The sequence below is a fragment of the Bos taurus genome, chromosome 3, assembly GCF_002263795.3.
Source record: "Bos taurus isolate L1 Dominette 01449 registration number 42190680 breed Hereford chromosome 3, ARS-UCD2.0, whole genome shotgun sequence".
Classification (NCBI taxonomy): domain Eukaryota; kingdom Metazoa; phylum Chordata; class Mammalia; order Artiodactyla; family Bovidae; genus Bos; species Bos taurus.
Genome location: NC_037330.1, coordinates 74,551,706 through 74,571,203, shown reverse-complemented (window position 1 = coordinate 74,571,203; position 19,498 = coordinate 74,551,706). Strand labels below are relative to the sequence as shown.

The window sequence follows — 19,498 nt, the reverse complement described above, 5'->3', positions numbered from 1 at the left end:
AAAAAACAACAACTAAAAAAGTTTTAAGAACAAAATTGGGAACCAAATTAAGGTAGACAGTATATGCTGTGCTATGTTTAGTTGCTCAGTTGTCAGACTCTGTGACCCATGATCTGTAGCCTGTCAGACTGTGACCCCATGAACTGTAGCCTGACAGACTCCTCTGTCCATGGGGATTCTCCAGGCAAGAATTCTGGAGTGGGTTGTCATGTCCTCCTCCAGGGATCTTCCCATCCCAGGGATTGAACCCAGGTCTTTTGCACTACAGGCAGATTCTTTAATGTCTGGGAAGCCCAAGAATACTGGAGTGGGTAGCCTATCCCTTCTCCAGGGTATCTTTCTTATCCAGGAATTGAATTGGAGGTGGCTTAGATGCTAAAGTATCTGCCTGCAATGCAGGAGACCCAGGTTCAATCTCTCAGTTGGGAAGCTTCTCCTGGAGAAGGGAATGGAAACCCACTCCAGTATTCTTGCCTGGAGAATCCCATGGACAGTGGAGCCTGGTGGGTTACAGTTCATGGGATCGCAAAGTATTGAACATGACTTAGTGAATAACACTTTAATTCTTGCATTGCAGGTGGATTCTTTACCAACTAAAGTACCAGGGAAGCCCAAACAGTATATATGTATATTTATTTTAAGGTGGAGGAAAGAGCTGACAAAAGACAAAAGTCCTGAAAATCCTAAGCTTAATTCAGGGAATAATTTCTCTTGTGTGTGTGCATATTCAGTCACTCAGTCATGTCCAGCTCTTTGCGACCCTATGGACCATAGCCCACCAGGCCCCCTCTGTCCGTGGAATTCTCCAGGCAAGAATACTGGAGTGGGTTGCAATATCTTTCTCCAGGAGATCTTCCCCACCCAAGGATTGAACTTGCATCTCTGGCATTGGCAGGCAGATTCTATACCATTGAGCCACCTGGGAAGTCCCACTTCTCCTACCCTGAACTTATAATTTGATAGCCTGTACTTTAGCAAATAGAAAGGTGGAGGAACTGGCTTACATTGGCCCCTTTTTCCTAGTTAACAAAGCCCTACTAGCCTCCCAGTTCACTTCCCCTCTGTCTTCTACTCCTCCTCCCATCCCTCCCACTTGCTCTGCTTAGTTACACTGGTCGATTTTCTATTTCTCAGATACCGAGTGTGCTACTTTCCTCAAGGCCTTTGAACTTCCTCCTTTATTTCCTTCAGGTCCCAGTTGAGATACCGCCCTCTCAGGGATATTTCCCCCGACCACATTGTCTAAAGTAGCTCTCACTCTCCAGCCTCTTCCTCTGTATAGTGAATATGTATCATTTATGATTTCCCCAACTATTTTGCACATCTTCTCCGTATGTTAATTGTTTCTCACATTGTGAATACAATATAGATGCCAATTTTTCTAATGTACAATTTAAAAAAATGTCTGGATTTTCTGGCCTCTCTTGATAGTGGAGTGTAGATACCACCAAAACCGATGGAAAGCTTTGATTTGGAAGCCAGCTCTGTGACACAGGCCAAATATAGGCATTCATGGTATTAATGCAAGTGTTAGTAGAAGCCATGAGTTCCTAGGTTAACAGGAGCAAAAGCAGCTTTCCTGACTATGGCAAAGGTAGCACGATACAAAGTCAGAAGCAGTAACAGCAGCAGCAGCCTCTTAAGAGGTCAGTTTTCAATGCCATTCTCCCAAATCATCCCCCCACTCCCTCTCTTACAGAGTAAAAGACTGTTCTATATAAGAAATGAATCGCCAGTCCAGGTTCGATGCAGGATACAGGAGGCTTGGGGCTGGTGCACTGGGATGACCCAGAGGGATGGTGCGGGGAGGCAGGTGGGAGGGGAGTTCAGGATGGGGAACACGTGTACACCCGTGGCGGATTCATGTTGATGTATGGCAAAACCAATACAATATTGTAAAGTAATTAGCCTCCAATTAAAATTTAAAAAAAAAAGTAAAAAAAAAAAAGAGGTCAGTTTTCTAGTAGAGTTCTAGGGGTTACTGTATGAGCTTTCTTTTTTAAAAAATTTATTTATTTTAATTAGAGGCTAAGTACTTTACAATATTGTATTGGTTTTGCCATACATCAACATGAATCCGCCATTTGTGTACACGTGTTCCCAATCCTGAACCCCCCTCCCACCTCCCTCTCCATACCATCCCTATGTGTCATCCCAGCGCACCAGCCCTGAACATCCTGTATCCTGCATCAAACTGTATGAGCTTTCTATTAGCCCTCAATAAATTCCTTTGCTGAGACAATTGTATCTGCATTTAATGCTTAGACTGATAGCATGCATTTATTTTTCCTTTTGACATCCCATATATTATTTACCCAACTGTGTGCTTATCGTCTCTAGAATGTACCTCCAGTGTCTAGAACACTACTTGGTCCATAGTAGGTGCTCAGTAAATATGTGCTGACTACAAAAATGACAGGGTCTCTTTGGTCTCTGGATATTTCAGCCATTGGTATTAGTTATCACTTGTTGCATACTTATCCCAAATAGTAGTGGCTTAAGACAGCAAATGGTTTTTATCTTGTATAGTTATGATGGGTAAGGAATTGGTATGGTTTAGCTGAGTGGTTCTGGCTCAGAACTTCTCATGAGGCTGCTGTCAAGATATTGGCTGGAACTGCAGTTTTCTGAAGGCTTGACTGAGGCTCAGGAATCTGCTTCCAAGATGGCTCACTCACACAGTTGTTGGCAGGAGGTTCTAGTTTTTTGCCCTGTGAACCAATGCATAGTTTCCTTGAGTGTCCTGATGACATGATTGCTAGCTCTTGCCCTGAGAAAACAGAGAGAAAGAGAGAGAGAAACACACCATAATGCCTTTTATGACTTAGTCTTAGAAATCTAATATAGCCACTTTCATCACAGTCTTATTCATTAGAATCACTAAGCACTGCCCACACTCAAGGGAAAGGGAATTAAATTCCACTTTTGAAAGACAGGAGTGTCACATAATTTTTGGACATATTTTAAAACCACCACCCTACTACAACATGGATTTAAAAAAAAACTCTAGACCTATTTCCTATCTCTTTCTTATACTGTTGTATAAGAAACATTTTCTTATATATGTATGTATGTATAACATTTTCTTCATCTCTTTTTCTTAGTAATTATACCCCAATAGTCAGAGAAGGCAATGGCAAGCCACTCCAGTACTCTTGCCTAGAAAATCCCATGGATGGAGGAGCCTGGTAGGCTGCAGTCCATCGGGTTGCTACAAGTCAGACGCGACTGAATGACTTCACTTTCACTTGCACGCAATGGGGAAGGACATGGCAACCCACTCCAGTGTTCTTGCCTGGAGAATCCCAGGGACAGCAGAGCCTGGTGGGCTGCTGTCTATGGGGTCGCACAGAGTCGGACACGACTGAAGCGACTTAGTAGCAGCAGCATACCCCAATAGTATTTGGAGAAGCAGTATGTTCTTATAGGTTGCTGGTTCAGCAGAAGATACCCCCTTTTTTCCTTTCTATTCTTTGGAATGTGAATGTGATGGTAGGTTCTCCAGTAGACAGCCTGAACCATGAACAATCTTGAGAATGAAATAGAGAAAGCACAAAAATGGAAGGGGTGATGACTATGGAATCAGCAAGCAGCCCTGGACAGTAACCAACCCTCTTTTATTTTGCTTAAACAAATATTACTTTGGGTTTTCTTTTTTTTTATAGTCAAATTAATTCTGATACCTGTATCCCTGTGCAAGTGATTAAATGTGTCTTTTTACTTTCTGTCTTGGGAAATTGTCTGTCATACTCCATCATAACTCACTGGCAGAGCTTGAACTAAAAGTCTTCAATCCCAGTCCAGGTCTGCTTCTACCCCATCATGTAAATTCTGTGGATGCAGAGCAAATTCTTTTCTAGCCAACTTGGAAAAGCCAGGATTTATTGACATAGTCTTCCAGTTCTATAGATGTTAGGGACTTTGTATCATAACAAACTTGAGAGAGTCCCATGAATGCTTTGCTAATTTTGGTTTGAATTTAGATAAATATCTCTCAGCAGGAGAGCTATCTCTAGTTTTATTTTTGCTTGTTGGCTATCCACCGAATTGTCCTTCACAATCAAATTTATCTCTTAGAGTCCTCTCTAGACCCTAGAAAACTCCATATAATGACAATAGTATATTGTCAAAAAGTTTATTTTTTATATGCCAAATGGATACATTACTGTCTTTCTTCCTAACCCTCGTGGCCATCTGGAATAATAGTTCCATCTGAAACTTATCTCCATTTTAAAAAGAGGAGATCAGTCGCGTCGGCACCGCGGAGCGGGCTGCGTCAGGTGGCCGGCCCGGCGCGCTGCTCGCTAGCTGGCTCTCCGGCTCCGGGCGGCGGTGCCGTGGCTGGAGCGAAGCCTCCCGGCGCGGGAAAATAAAAAATAAAAAAATAAATAAAAAAAAATAAAAAGAGGAAATCAAGCCCTGGAACCTTGATACCTTACACTAATTCTAACCCTTGCAGCCATCTGGAACAGTAACACTATTATAATCTCTATTTTTAAAAAGAGGAAATCAAGTCCTGGAACCTTACCCAGGGTCATAGAGTTCAAAAGTGCTGAAGTTGTACCTAATCAGGCTCAGAATGACCCCAGAACCATGTTCTTTCCACTTTGCCTGTTCTTATCTCCACTGAAATCTTGGTGGACACATTTAGTTACAGTTGAAAGTATAAATATGGAATGAAAATGACAATGTGATTGTCAAATTGGATGACTTCAGCATGGACAGTCTTGGGGATCTGTCTATCTTCACATTTTTTTCTTAATAGAATTTGTTAAACTACATCAGCAAATCCTAATTTGGGCCACTGGCCAGGAAATGGGAATCACGTCATGAAATGGGATCTTATGTTAAGACTGTGTTTATTAAAATAGGATTTTCCCCAGAGGGTTGTGTTTTCAGTGAAAGCACTCAATGGCAAACACTTGGACACTGCCACTTCTCTGCTCATCTTGTCATTGGGTCCTTTCAGATGGTCAACAGCATCACTGGAAATCACAGAGGTTCACTGTACATGAAAGGCTGCAAGGAGCTGGAGAGAAGAGGATGGGAGGGAAGAAAGATGGCAGGAATAGTCACGTGTATTTCCACTTAGCACAATACATTTTCTTATTAGATTAATATTTTATTTAACCTTCGTGAACCTTAATGTCCTAGATTTTATTAATCACATTCTAGCTGTATGAAGTACCATTCACAGCTCCAGGAATTAGGATATGGGTGTCTTTGGGGGACCCTGTTCAGCTTACCATGCTCAGGTTTGTCTTTTTAAAAAAATAAATAATGCTTCTTTTAGTTTGACTATGAAACTACGCTTACTTTTTTACTCTCTAGTTTACCTTCCTAATTCTATTATGAAATAGATTCAAATAAAAGCTTTGAACAGGAGTGAGTTGAAAAGCTGGAACAAAAGACCTGGATTGTTGAATTAGAAAAAACAAATTACACGTGCTCTCAAAAAAGTTATGATTTAGAATCCACAGACGTCCTCAAAGCTCTTACATTAGACCTCCCTCGGGAAAGGTTCATCAAATATGTTAATTAAGTACTAATATGACTGATTGAATATCATATTTTTATTTGCTTCTCTTCTATTTAGGGGTGATTAAAATATAAGACTCAAGTGGGGAAGGAGGTAGAGGCGAACCTGAATCCCTAGGCTGTTTAATCAGTTTCTAGATGACTGAGAGCTGACTGGAAACCCAATGCATCTATGTAGGAAAACTCCCTTTGCTTCTGTGGGTCCTATTTCCTCATGCCAAAGAAGTCCCCAGGTCCTCACTTACTCAGAACTCAAGCGTATCTTGCAGACTCTGTGGTGTCAGCAGCTTATTCTCTCAGCTTTAGCAGCCTCCTGTAGTTGCAGGACTACATGCCTCCGCCAGGCTGAATTGTGTAATTGTGTAGTAACAAGGGAGCGTGAGCTTTGTGGTTAGATAAACCCACATTCGAATCCTAAATTCACCAGTTAGCATGCGGTATCCTTGAACTCATAGGCTTTAACCCTCCACCTGCAGATGTGGATAGGACTATGTGTTGCACACAAAGGTTGGCTGTATTGAATGTGAGCAGACTGTATTGTTATTGGTCATTGTCCTTTACATCCCTTGGCAGCCATTAATCTCATGACCTGCACCTATTACAGTGATGGGCAGATTAAAAAGTACCAGATGTTCCATGTTTAGAAACAGCCCTTACAGTGCTGCTCTTAGCAGAGACACTCCTAATAATACCGAAGGCGGTCAGAGGGTTTTAACAAGACATTTATGTTCATGCAGTGACTGCCTCCTTGCCCATTTGGCTCTTTTCCCCAGCTAACAGAAGCGCAGTTTTTGTCCTGACGTTAGGCAGAGTGTGCAGCCTGCAGAGCGTGTTGCCTCACTGTTGTTGTTTAATTGCTCAGTTGTGTCTGGCTCTTTTGTGACCCCATGGACTGTAGCCTGCCAGGCTCCTGTGTTCATGGGATTTCCCAGGCAAGAACACTGGAGTGGGTTGCCATTTCCTTCTCCAGGGGATCTTCCCAGTCCAGGGATCGAATCTGAATCTCCTGTATTGGCAGGTGGATTCTTTACCACTGGGGTGCCTCACCAGTCTAGGCCAACTGTGATCATTACAGTCCTCTTTGCCAGTTATTAATTCAGGGATGGCCATGTGGTTTATTTCTGGTGGATGAGCCATAAGGAAACCTAAGGGAAGTTTTCTGAGAAAACTCAGGAAAATATTTTCTTCAGTGATTGTTTTAATTACCTTTAATTCACTCCTTTGATGAGAGAGGGAGGGATTCCCAGCCTAGGGTTATGAGATGAGCTGAACATGTGACATCTAACACTGGACAGGTAAGTCTGATGGCAGTTTACTAGTCACAAACACAGAGCAGAGAAGAAGGACATGGTGTCATACTGGGCCACCCGGGGATTGTACTTGGGAGCAGGGTGAACAATCAAGGGCTGTGGGAGGGAGGCTTTGCAGCAAAAGGATGAGGTGCCCTCTGGTTCTTGTGGGAGGCTGTGATTGACTTGCTTGAATAATTCATGGGCTGTCAGGAAACTGAAACCTGCTACTCAAGGATAAATAGGAACTGCACTGGTCACCTTGATAAGGAAGGTTGTGTATGGGATCTTATCCATGGAACAGTGTGGGGAGGGGACATGTAGTTAGACCATAGGAGGCCCTCCCAGTTTCATCGGTTGTAAATCCAACATGTAATATTTGAACTTGAAAAATGAAAGTGAAAGTATTAGTTGCTCAGTCACGTCAACCCCACAACTGTAGCCCACCAGGCTCCTTTGTCCATGGGATTCTCTGGGCAAAAATACTGGAGTGGGTTGCTGTTCCCTTTTCCAGGGAATCTTCCTGACCCATGGATTGATCCCAGGTCTCCTGCATTGGTAGATTCTTTACCATCTGAGCCAGCAGGGAAGTCTGTATTTGGCCTTAATTTAGCCCATGATAGAGAGAGAGAGAGAGAGAGAGAGAGAGAGAGAGAAAGAGAGAGAGAACCGTTCCTTCTCTCTTCTCTGCATTTTGTCATGTGTGAACATGATGGTTGTAATTAGAAGCATAATATCAGTTTTGCAACCCTGAAGAGAAACATTGCACATGTTTTATGGATGGTAGAGAATAATGAGAACAAGCTTGGAAGTTTGAGTCTCTGATAGCCTCTTTGAAGCTGCTGCATTTTCCCCGAAACCTACTACCAGACTTTTATATGACAGTAAACCGCTGTTGTTGAACTGCTTCTTACTTTGTCTGCCCTTTGTAGCTGAAGATTCCTGATGGGGAAGCGTGGCCACCATCTGCCAGGAATGAGTCTCCTGTGATTTTATATATATTAATACAATGTCTTTTCTATGCCTAATATGGTTGTTGTATTGTATCGAGTTATGGTTATATTGTAAGTGTGATACAGAATCCATCATGGGACAGAGTGAAGAACTAGCAAAATCAGAGAAAACTCCAGTGGGAAGCTATGGAGCACCTTAGCTCTCTGCTCACATGATGAGGAAGATCTGATTTATATTTAATTCTTCAGCAGAATCTCCATAAAGTTTAAGTCATAAATCCTTTATGATTCCATTTACATTTACACATAGGATAGTAAATGCCCTTAGGCTGCCTGATATGTCACTAAAAAGAAGATGGAGCTGCCGTGTATCTTTTTTAACCTATTTTTTCAGTCTTTGAAAATTATACAGTTAACACATCTGCCTTGAAAATATGGCAAAGTAATTGAAAAATTAAATAAATAGCATATTCTAGAATAATGGAGAATATTCAGAAAATCACTTTCTGAGTTCCATCTTTCCTGTAACTGTATATGTAAACAGTAAAATATAGGAAATGGTATTGCACTATTATCTTGGAGAATAATAGAACAGTTGTAGAATGGGAAAGACTAGAGATCTCTTTAAGAAAATTAGAGATACCAAGGGAACATTTCATGCAAAGATGGGCTCAATAAATAACAGAAATGGTAGGGACCTAACATAAGCAGAAGATATTAAGAAGAGGTGGTGAGAATACACAGAAGAACTGTACAAAAAAGATCTTCAATACCCAGATAATCATGATGGTGATCACTCACCTAGAGCTAGACATCCTGGAATGTGAAGTCAAGTGGGCCTTAGAAAGCATCACTACGAACAAAGCTAGTGGAGGCGATGGAATTTCAGTTAAGCTATTTCAAATCCTGAAAGATGACGCTGTGAAAATGCTGCACTCAATATGCCAGCAAATTTGGAAAACTCAGTAGTGGCCACAGGACTGGAAAAGGTCAGTTTTCTTTCCAATTCCAAAGAAAGGTAATGCCAAAGAATGCTCAAACTACTGCACAATTGCACTCATCTCACACGCTAGTCAAGTAATGCTCAAAATTCTCCAAGCCAGGCTTCAGCAATACATGAACCGTGAACTTCCAGATGTTCAAGCTGATTTTAGAAAAGCAGAGGAACCAGAGATTAAATTGCCAACATACACTGGATCATTGAAAAAGCAAGAGAGTTCCAGAAAAACATCTATTTTTTCTTTATTGATTATGCCAAAGCCTTTGACTGTGTGGATCACAATAAACTGTGGAAAATTCTGAAAGAGATGGGAATACCAGACCATCTGATCTGCCTCTTGAGAAACCTGTATGCAGGACAGGAAGCAACAGTTAGAACTGGACATGGAACAACAGACTGGTTTCAAATAGGAAAAGGAGTACATCAAGGCTGTATATTGTCACCCTGCTTATTTAACTTACATGCAGAGTACATCATGAGAAATGCTGGGCTGGAGGAAGCACAAGCTGGAACCAAGATTGCCAGGAGAAATATCAATAACCTCAGATATGCAGATGGTACCACCCTTATGGCAGAAAGTGAAGAAGAACTAAAGAGCCTTTTGATGAAAGTGAAAGAGTAGAGTGAAAAAGTTGGCTTATGGCTCAACATTCAGAAAACTAAGATCATGGCATCCCGTCCCATCACTTCATGGCAGATAGAAGGGGAAACAGTGGAAATGGTGGCTGACTTTATTTTTCTGGGCTCCAAAATCACTGCAGATGGTGATTGCAGCCATGAAATTAAAAGATACTCCTTGGAAGGAAAGTTATAACAAACCTAGACAGCATATTAAAAAGCAGAGACATTACTTTGCCAACAAAGGTCCTTCTGGTCAAGGCTATGGTTTTCCCAATGGTCATGTATGATGTGAGAGTTGGACTATAAAGAAAGCTGAGCACCGAAGAATTGATGCTTTTGAACTGTGTGGTGTTGGAGAAGACTCTTGAGAGTCCCTTGGACTGCAAGGAGATCCAACCAGTCCATTCTAAAGGAGATCAGTTCTGAGTGTTCACTGGAAGGAATGATGTTGAAGCTGAAACTCCAATACTTTGGCCACCGATGTGAAGAACTGACTCATTGGAAAAGACCCTGATGCTGGGAAAGATTGAGGGCAGGAAAAGAAGGGGATGACAGAGGATGAGATTTGGATGGCATCACCGACTCAATGGACATGAGTTTGGGTGGACTCCAGGAGTTTATGATGGACAGGGAGTCCTGGTGTTCTGTAGTTCATAGGTTCGCAAAGAGTTGGACATGACTTGAGTGACTGAACTGAACCAGGTATTTTTTGTTTACTTTAACTGATTTGACTCATTATTTCTGAGGTTTTAATGTTCTGTGCTGTCATTTGAAAATTACTTATATTAAACCATTTGTAATAAAATATTTAAAAATCTTTCTAATAAATTTTCAATAAAAGCTTAAGAAAAGTCAGGATACCAATTTCAGGTATTAGAGTACGATTTTCAAAATACTCGTAGGACAATATTTTTTCCTACTAAATCAGTGAAAGTAACTGGATTTCAGACTGAAAAAAACCCTCCTGAATTTATGCTTAATAGAAGTTTATACTTTGAAAATAACAAAACATTTAGTCAATTCTGTCAACTCAAGGAATATGTTAGGCTAAGCAAGTACAGCTTTTGCTGATCCTGCTGACTCTTTGCCTTCTCAAAGGTCTCAAAAGACTAGATATCCTGGAGTCTCTAAGGACCACCATGTTAGACCTCTGTGCAAAGCCTCTGACTGGGCAGTACTTGTAACCATGCCTACTGAGAGGCTCTCAGCTACCTTAGTTGCTTTCCTACACTGGGTCTCTAGGCAGTGGGAGCCAGCAAATAAAGGGCCTTGTGTGACATGCTAACAAGATCTTTCTCAGTTCTTCAGTTAATCAGGAATTCTTTAAAGGTTTAAGCTGAAAGGTAATATAAGTCCATTAGCTTTATGGAAGGATATCTTTGATGAAGGCTTCCCAGGTGGGGCAGTGGTAAAGAATCCTTCTGCCAATACAGGAGACACAAGAGATGTGGGTTTGATGTGGGTTGGGAAGATCTTTCGGAGGAGGGCATGGTAACTCCCTCCAGTATTCTTGCCATGGAAAATTCCGTGGACAAAGGAGCCTGGCAGGCTACAGTCTATGGGGTCACAAAGAGTTGGACCTGACTGAACAACTGAGCATACACACACACCCTTGGTGAAGCCTATGAGAGGGAAGATGAGACTGGAGCCACTGAGAAGAACAATGCTGTGGTCAGGAGAAACAGAATGAAGACTTAGGTGGAGGTACTGTAGATGCCAAAAGAGGCAGGGAGGTAAGGATGGAAAATCCCAGAGGAATATATTAGGAAGAAGAGAGGAAAAGGGAACAGTGAGGGGGATGAAGTAAGGTAGTTAGAATTATGTCTACTGTCAAATTAAAATGACTCTAAGGGTCTGAGGTTCTCTTAGAGTTACAGAACAGTGACCCAGAGCATGGTACCATGAGTTTTCTTTTGTGTCTTTAATTCATTACATAATTCAGTGATATATGTACAGTGACTAGAAAGTGAGTCATATTGCCTTCTTTTGTAAATTTTCAAAGGTCAGGGACCAGGTTGAATTTTCTAAAGCTCATTTTAGGCACTCAGAAAACCTTACAGATGATGATATTTTCCCCATTAAAAAACCATAAGAGGAGAAGCATCCCACATAATGTAAAGGATTTTGGCTTCTAGTACAATTATCAGAACTAAACAGTTATAGAAGGAAGTGTATTATGAATTATCAGTTATGTCCTGAAATACTAAGATACCATATGTAATTTATTTAATAATTATCAAGTAATTTCTCAGTAATTACTTATGAATACATGTTACTTATTAGTTGTGAATATATTCTATGTGCAAAGCAGTGCATGAATAAAAATTTTTTGCTACATTGGTTAGTTAAACTTGAGATATTGTTATCTAAGGCAGGGAGAAATAGAGAGAAGGAAGGATAAACTGTTTTATTAGTAACTCATAAAACCTACAGAATCAAAATGATGGTTTCTGAAAAGAAACAAAATAAATTCTTAAAAATATAAATTTCTTTTGGTTAGCAGCTTTAATCATGTTTACCACATGCTCACTTGCCAAATAGACTGAACTCATACTTACCTTGCAAGGTCATCAGTAGCGTTAGAGAGAGTGCAAAAAGGCTAAATAATCTCTCAGTGTGATGATGTGTGTGTCCTTGCTCAGTGGTAACTCTCCTTATGAATTTGTAATTACTATTTGAAGACCTGGTGCAATAATTAGAAAAATCACTTTAGCGATTCTTTAATTATATTTTTTTTACATGAATCATTGAAGTTCTAAAAGTTTCAAAAAATGTGAATGAACAAAATATTTTAAAACTTAGTCCATCCCAAAGAATTTATGTAAGATAGCATTAAAGATGCTATACTTGGGACTTCCCAGGCAGTCCAGTGGTTAAGACCCCGTGCTTCTACTCTAGGGGGAATGGGTTCCATCTCTCATCAGGGAACTAAGATCCTGCATGTCATGTGGCAAAACCAAAATGCTCTGCTATACTTGTTACTTGATCACAACTATTAATAATGATGTACATTGTTGTTAGTTGTTAAGTTGTGTCTGACTCTTCGAAACCCTGTGGACTGCAGCACTCCAGGCTTCCCTGTCCTTCACCATCTCCTGGAGTTTCCTCAGATTTATCACCACTGAGTTGGTGATGCAATCTAATTATCTCACCCTTGGCTGCTGTCTTCTCCTCTTGCCTTCAGTCTTTCTCAGCATCAAGGTCTTTTCCAATGAGCTGGCTCTTAGTATCAGGTGGCCAAAATATTGGAGCTTCAGCTTCAGCATCAGTCCATCCAATGAATATTCAGGACTGATTTCGTTTAGGATGGACTGGTTTGGTCTCTTTGCAATCCAAGGGACTCTCAAGAGTCTTCTCCAATACCACAGTTCCAAAGCATCAATTCTTTGGTGCTCAGCCTTCTTTGTGGTCCAACTCTCACATCCACACATGACTACTGGAAGAACCATAGCTTTGACTAGATGGACCTTTGTTGGCAAAGTAACGTCTCTGCTTTTTCATACACTGTCTAAGTTTGTCATGGCTTTCCTTTCAAGATGCAAGCGCCTTTTAATTTAATGGCTGAAGTCACCATCTGCAGTGATTTTGGAGTGCAAGAAAATAAAATTTGTCCCTGATTTCACTTTTCCCCTGTCTATTTGCCATGAAGGGATGGGACCTGATGCCATGATCTTCATTTTTTGAATATTGAGTTTTAAGCCAACTTTTTCACTTTCCTCTTTCATCCTCATCAGGAGGCTCTTTAGTTCCTCTTTGCTTTCTGCCATTAGAGTGATATCATTTGCATATCTGAGGTTGCTATATTTCTCTTAGTAATCTTGTTCTCAGCTTGTGATTCGACGTATATATAGCTTCAAAACCCATACAAGGACATAGTATAAAAATTTGACCAGTTGAGCATAATCAGTATTTAAATTATTTTATTAGTATTTGTAAAAGGAAGATGAGACAATGCCAGTGATTATAAACTGCACTTTTCATGGAATTTCATGTACAAAAGTAAATTTGACATGTATCAGGTAATGGAACTAAACAGAATGAATCATTAGAGTCAAGGGTGAGGAATGGGATATTCAGGCCATTGTTGCAATATGGCTGATACACTGAATTACTGTCCCTAAAGGGAATAAAGGTATATTTGCCTAATGAATTGCATTTCTGTCTAGAAACATCTATTGGTCCATAAACTTATACTGTGATTTATGTTCTTGATGGAAATATGTTTTTTCACAAAGATTAGATTTCCCTGAAATTTACTTAAATTGTCTATCTTCTCCTGCGGGTTCAAATCCAGGTATTTACTTATATGATACTTTGTGGCCATCAGTCATGCATACGAAAATATACAGTAGGTTGGTAATCAATTTTCCACCTTTACACAACAACAGCACCTCCTAAAGCTTTAGGGTTATAAACTAATGTAGAGGCTATGTAAACATACTATGACTATAAATACAATAAATAAATTTTTACTGTAAACAAATTATATTTTTTGTAAAGTGAAAACCAGTTTATCTCTGAAAGCAAATAAGTAAAAATGGAGAAATTCAGTGATATAGAGAGTTCTGATATTTAGATGAAATAGAACAGTGAGGCCACACATTGACAATAAATTAGCTACTTCTTAGTAAAATATAAGTTCACAGGAGCTCCAATATATTTCTCTCTGTATGTTGAGTTCTTCAGTCATAAGAAGAGAGAATATTTCTTCTTCTTCTGAACAGTTCTGTATGAAATTTCATGTTATGGTATGGGGCTGATATTGTGACTGGTAAGGGCTGATTTTAGAGAGACAGAAACAGGTGAAAGTTCTAGAAAAGGTATTTGTAACCACAGAACTTTTCTCTACAGTTTTTCCTTCTCTTCTCCCACAGCCATAGCCTCCTAGTAAATGAGGATTGTGGTTTGTATGCTGTTCATTTTAGAGGCTTTTAAATGCAGGTCAGGAAGCAACAGTTAGAACTGGACATGAAACAACAGACTGGTTCCAAATAGGAAAAAGAGTACGTCAAGGCTGTATATTATCACCCTGCTTATTTAACTTATATGCAGAGTACATTATGAGAAATGCTGGGCTGGAGGAAGCTCAAGCTGGAATCAATATTGCCAGCAGAAATATCAATAACCTCAGATATGCAGATGACACCACCCTTATGGCAGAAAGTGAAGAAGAACTAAAGAGCCTCTTGATGAAAGTGAAAGAGGAGAGTAAAAATGTTGGCTTAAAGCTCAACATTCAGAAAACTAAGATCATGGCATCTGGTCCCATCACTTCATGGGAAATAGATGGGTAAACAGTGGAAACAGTGACTGACTTTATTTTTCTGGGCTCCAAAATCACTGCAGATGGTGACTGCAGCCATGAAAGTAAAAGATGCTTACTCTTTGGAAGGAAAGTTTAACCAACCCAGATAACATATTAAAAGGCAGACATTACTTTGCCAACAAAGGTCCATCCAGTCAAGGCTATGGTTTTTCCAGTGGTCACGTATGGATGTGAGAGTTCGACTGTGAAGAAAGCTGAGAGCAGAAGAATTGATGCTTTTGAACTATGGTGTTGGAGAAGACTCTTGAGAGTCCCTTGGACGGCAAGGAGATCCAATCAGTCCATCCTAAAGGAGATCAGTCTTGGGTGTTCATTGGAAGGACTAATGTTGAAGCTGAAACTCCAATACTTTGGCTACCTGATGCAAAGAGCTGACTCATTGGAAAAGACCATGATCCTGGGAATGATTGAGGGCAGGAGGAGAAGGGGATGACAGAGGATGAGATGGTTGGATGGCATCACTGACACAATAGACATGAGTTTGGGTGGACTCTGGGAGTTGGTGATGGGCAGGGAATCCTGACATGGTGCAGTCCATGGGATCGCAAAGAATTAGACATGACTGAGTAACTGAAATGGACTGAAATGCTTTTCCTCAGTTCAAGAATCATGCCTTTTGAATTTGGTCTTCTCCTATACTCTGACAGTTTTAAATTCAGAGACCTGAGGGGAGGAACAAGTGGCATAGTGTGGTTCTTTGCCTTTAAAGTCAAATCCAAATTAAGCAAATCTTCTCACTTTAAACTTTTTGAATTAAAGATTCCTTCAAGTAATGCTAATAAATAGTTTTAGAAAAAACAGAAGAGAAAATGGTAAGAAAAATATAAACATAACTTTGGATCTTTAAGTATTTTAAAGAATAAATTTTAACTCATTTCAAATAAATCATAGTTTGGTAATTATGGAGGTTTCTGGGTCTAATTTCTCAGCCATGCTAGCAACTGAAGATTTTAATATTCATATAATTGTTGTTATCTTGTCAAACTGGATTTTAAGAACCTCTGGGAAGTGGTTGTTTCTGTGCTCAATGATAGGCCAGCTATCAGGGAATCTTAGCTCAAAAGCTGAAATCTCAGTGGTTCAGAAAACAAGTAATAAAGAATTAAATACGAGTATGGGAATTAGATGGGTAAACAGTGGAAACAGTGTCAGACTTTATTTTTTTGGGCTCCAAAATCACTGCAGATGGTGACTGCAGCCATGAAATTAAAAGACGCTTACTCCTTGGAAGGAAAGTTATGATGAACCTAGATAGCATGTTGAAAAGCAGAGACATTACTTTGTCGACAAAGGTCCATCTAGCAAGACTATGGTTTTTCCAGTGGTCATGTATGGATGTGAGAGTTGGACTGTGAAGAAAGCTGAGCGCCAAAGAATTGATGCTTTTGAACTGTGGTGTTGGAAAAGACTCTTGAGAGTCCCTTGGACTGCAAGGAGATCCAACCAGTCCATTCTAAAGGAGATCAGTCTTGGGTGTTCATTGGAAGGACTGATGGTAAAGCTGAAACTCCAGTACTTTGGCCACCTCATGTAAAGAGTTGACTCATTGGAAAAGACTCTGATGCTGGGAGGGATTGGGGGCAGGAGGAGAAGGGGACAACAGAGGATGAGATGGCTGGATGGCATCACCAACTTGATGGGCATGAGTTTGAGTGCAGGGTCTTTGCTATAAAATTATAAAAATTTTGGATTCTTATAGCTTAAGAGTTAAAAATTCACTTACTGTCCAACATGCTGTATTTTCTAGGAGAAAATTCATTAGGTATAATACTATATGAGCTTATGTACATGGACTGACTGGAACCAAGTTGGTTAATTTCAAAAGTCAGGAAAATGCTGCATCGTCTAGTTTCAGACTCATTGAAAAAACAAATAATTGTGGAATGTCTACTACTGGCTTCCCAGGTGGCGCTAGTGGTAAAGAACCCTCCTGCCAATGCAGGAGACATAAGAGACTAGAGTTCGATCACCAGGTTGGGAATATCCCTTGGAGGAGGGCATGACAACCCATTCCAGTATTCTTGCCTTGTGAATCCCCATGGACAGAGGAGCCTGGTGGGCTACAGTCCATAGGGTCACAAAGAGTCGGACATGACTGAAGCGACTTAGCACACACACGCACTCTGTTCTGGTATAAATGTTGCATGTATAACAGTAACAAAACACACAATATCCTTGCCTTTATAAATTTCACATTTTAATGTGGGGAGGGAAAGGGCAGATAATAACCAATATAAACACACAAATGTGTAGCATGTTGAATTACAGAAAGGAAAAAGGGTAAGAAGTGCTGGGTGTGGGATAGGGGTGCCAGGTGTGGAAGTGGTAGGAGATGGGGGATACACTGGGTGATAGTGAACATGGCCAAAATAGAGTACTACAGAGATTCTTTCAAGCTTACATTCAAGTAAAGTCCTGAAGAAAGTGCTGAAGTGAGCCATGTGGTTACTTGGGGGAAGAGCATTCCAGATAGAGGAATGAGTGAAAATGAACAAGTAAAAGTGGGTGCACATGCATAGTAGGAGCAGTCTGATGAGCAAGGATGAGCAAGAGAGAGAATGATGGGAGATTGAATTGGAGAAGTTAACAGATCATGTGGAGCCTTGGAAAAAGCAAGAGAGTTCCAGAAAAACATCTATTTCTGCTTTATTGACTATGCCAAAGCCTTTGACTGTGTGAATCACAATAAACTGTGGGAAATTCTGAAAGAGATGGGATACGAGACCACCTGACCTGCCTCTTGAGAAATCTGTATGCAGGTCAGGAAGCAACAGTTAGAACTGGACATGGAACAACAGACTGGTTCCAAATAGGAAAAGGAGTACGTCAAGGCTGTATATTGTCACCCTGCTTATCTAACTTATATGCAGAGTACATCACGAAAAATGCTGGACTGGAAGAAACACAAGCTGGAATCAAGATTGCCGGCAGAAATATCAATAACCTCAGCTATGCAGATGACACCACCCTTATGGCAGAAAGTGAAGAGGAACTAAAAAGCCTCTTGATGAAAGTGAAAGTGGAGAGTGAAAAAGTTGGCTTCAAGCTCAACATTCAGAAAACGAAGATCATGGCATCTGGTCCCATCACTTCCTGGAAAATAGATGGGGAAACAGTGGAAACAGTGTCAGACTTTATTTTTGTGGGCTCCAAAATCACTGCAGATGGTGACTGCAGCCATGAAATTAACAGATGCTTACTCCTTGGAAGGAAAGTTATGTCCAACCTAGATAGCATATTCAAAAGCAGAGACATGACTTTGCCACCAAAGGTCCATCTAGTCAAGGCTATGGTTTTTCCAGTGGTCATGTATGGATGTGAGAGTTGGACTGTGAAGAAGGCTGAGCACTGAAGAATTGATGCTTTTGAACTGTGGTATTGGAGAAGACTCTTGAGAGTCCCTTGGACTGCAAGGAGATCCAACCAGTCCATTCTGAAGGAGATCAGCGCTGGGATTTCTTTGGAAGGAATGATGCTAAAGCTGAAACTCCAGTACTTTGGCCACCTCATGTGAAGAGTTGACTCATTGCAAAAGACTCTGATGCTGGGAGGAACTGGGGGCAAGAGGAGAAGGGGACGACAGAGGATGAGATGGCTGGATGGCATCACTGACTCAGTGGACGTGAGTCTGAGTGAACTCTGGGAGTTGGTGATGGACAGGGAGGGGGAGGCCTGGTGTGACGTGATTCATGGGGTCGCAAAGAATCGGACACGACTGAGCGACTGAAGTGTGGAGACTTGAAGAACACTGTAAGGGCTCCTGCTTCTACAAGAGGGATTTGAGCAGTGGAACTTCTTATATTTTAAAAAGATTATTCTGGCTGCTGTGTTAATAACAGATTGCAAACTTAAATTGAAGTTTCCTTTTCCAAATTCCATATGATTATTAGTTTCCACAGGTTTGGGAAAAGCTGAAGCTGTACAATCAGCTGAGAAAAGACACAACTGCTCTCATCTTATGCAGCTCCATGAATCCTTCCAAATTCATGGGGTATGAAAGCAAAGGTTCACCTTAAGGTCACTGACAGAGATAGTCTTATACTTGTTTGCTATAAATCTCATAAATCTTATGTGAAAACAACATAGCAAGAAAAGTCACATTTAATTAGAAATGATTATAATCTTTTTACATATATTAGCTATAATTGTTGTTTTCCAGTCTTTCAGTCATGTCCAACTCTTAGAGACTCCATGGGCTGCAACATACCATGCTTACTTGTCCTTCACTATCTCCTGGAGTTTGCTCAAATTCAAGTCCATTGAGTCAGTGATGTCATCCAACCATCTCATCCTCTGTCATTCCCTTTTCCTCCTGCCTTCATTCTTTCCCAGCATCAGGGTCTTTCCCAATGAGTCAGCTCTTCATATCAGGTGGCCAAAGTATTGGAGTTTCAGCTTCAGCATCAGTCTTTCCAATGAATATTCAAGGTTGATTTCCCTTAGGATTGACTGGTTTGATCTCCTTATTATCCAAGGGACTCTCAAGGGTCTTCTCCAGAACCACAGTTCAAAGGCGTCAGTTCTTCAGCTCTCAGCCTTTTTTATTGTTGAGCTCTCACATGTGTACATGACCACTGGAAAAACCATAGCTTTAACTGTATGGACCTTTGTTGGCAAACTAATGTCTCTGCTTTTTTGATATGCTGCCTAGGTTGGTCATAGCTTTTCTTCCAAGGAGCAAGTGTCTTAATTTCATGACTGCAGTCACTGACCACAGTAATTTTGGAGCCCAAGAAAATAAAGTCTCTCACTGTTTGTGTTGTTTCCACAT

General features: G+C 40.6%; 1 long non-coding RNA gene across 1 annotated transcript in view; it reads left to right on the top strand.

The window, feature by feature from the left end:
* Positions 1 to 10,720: 10,720 nt before the first annotated feature.
* LOC132344892 (uncharacterized) overlaps positions 10,721 to 19,498 on the top strand; it is a 105,342-nt gene continuing 96,564 nt past the window's right edge. Inside the window, exon 1 of the long non-coding RNA XR_009493959.1 lies at positions 10,721 to 11,134. This is a non-coding gene — a long non-coding RNA (uncharacterized lncRNA). The remainder of the gene's footprint in view (positions 11,135 to 19,498) is intronic.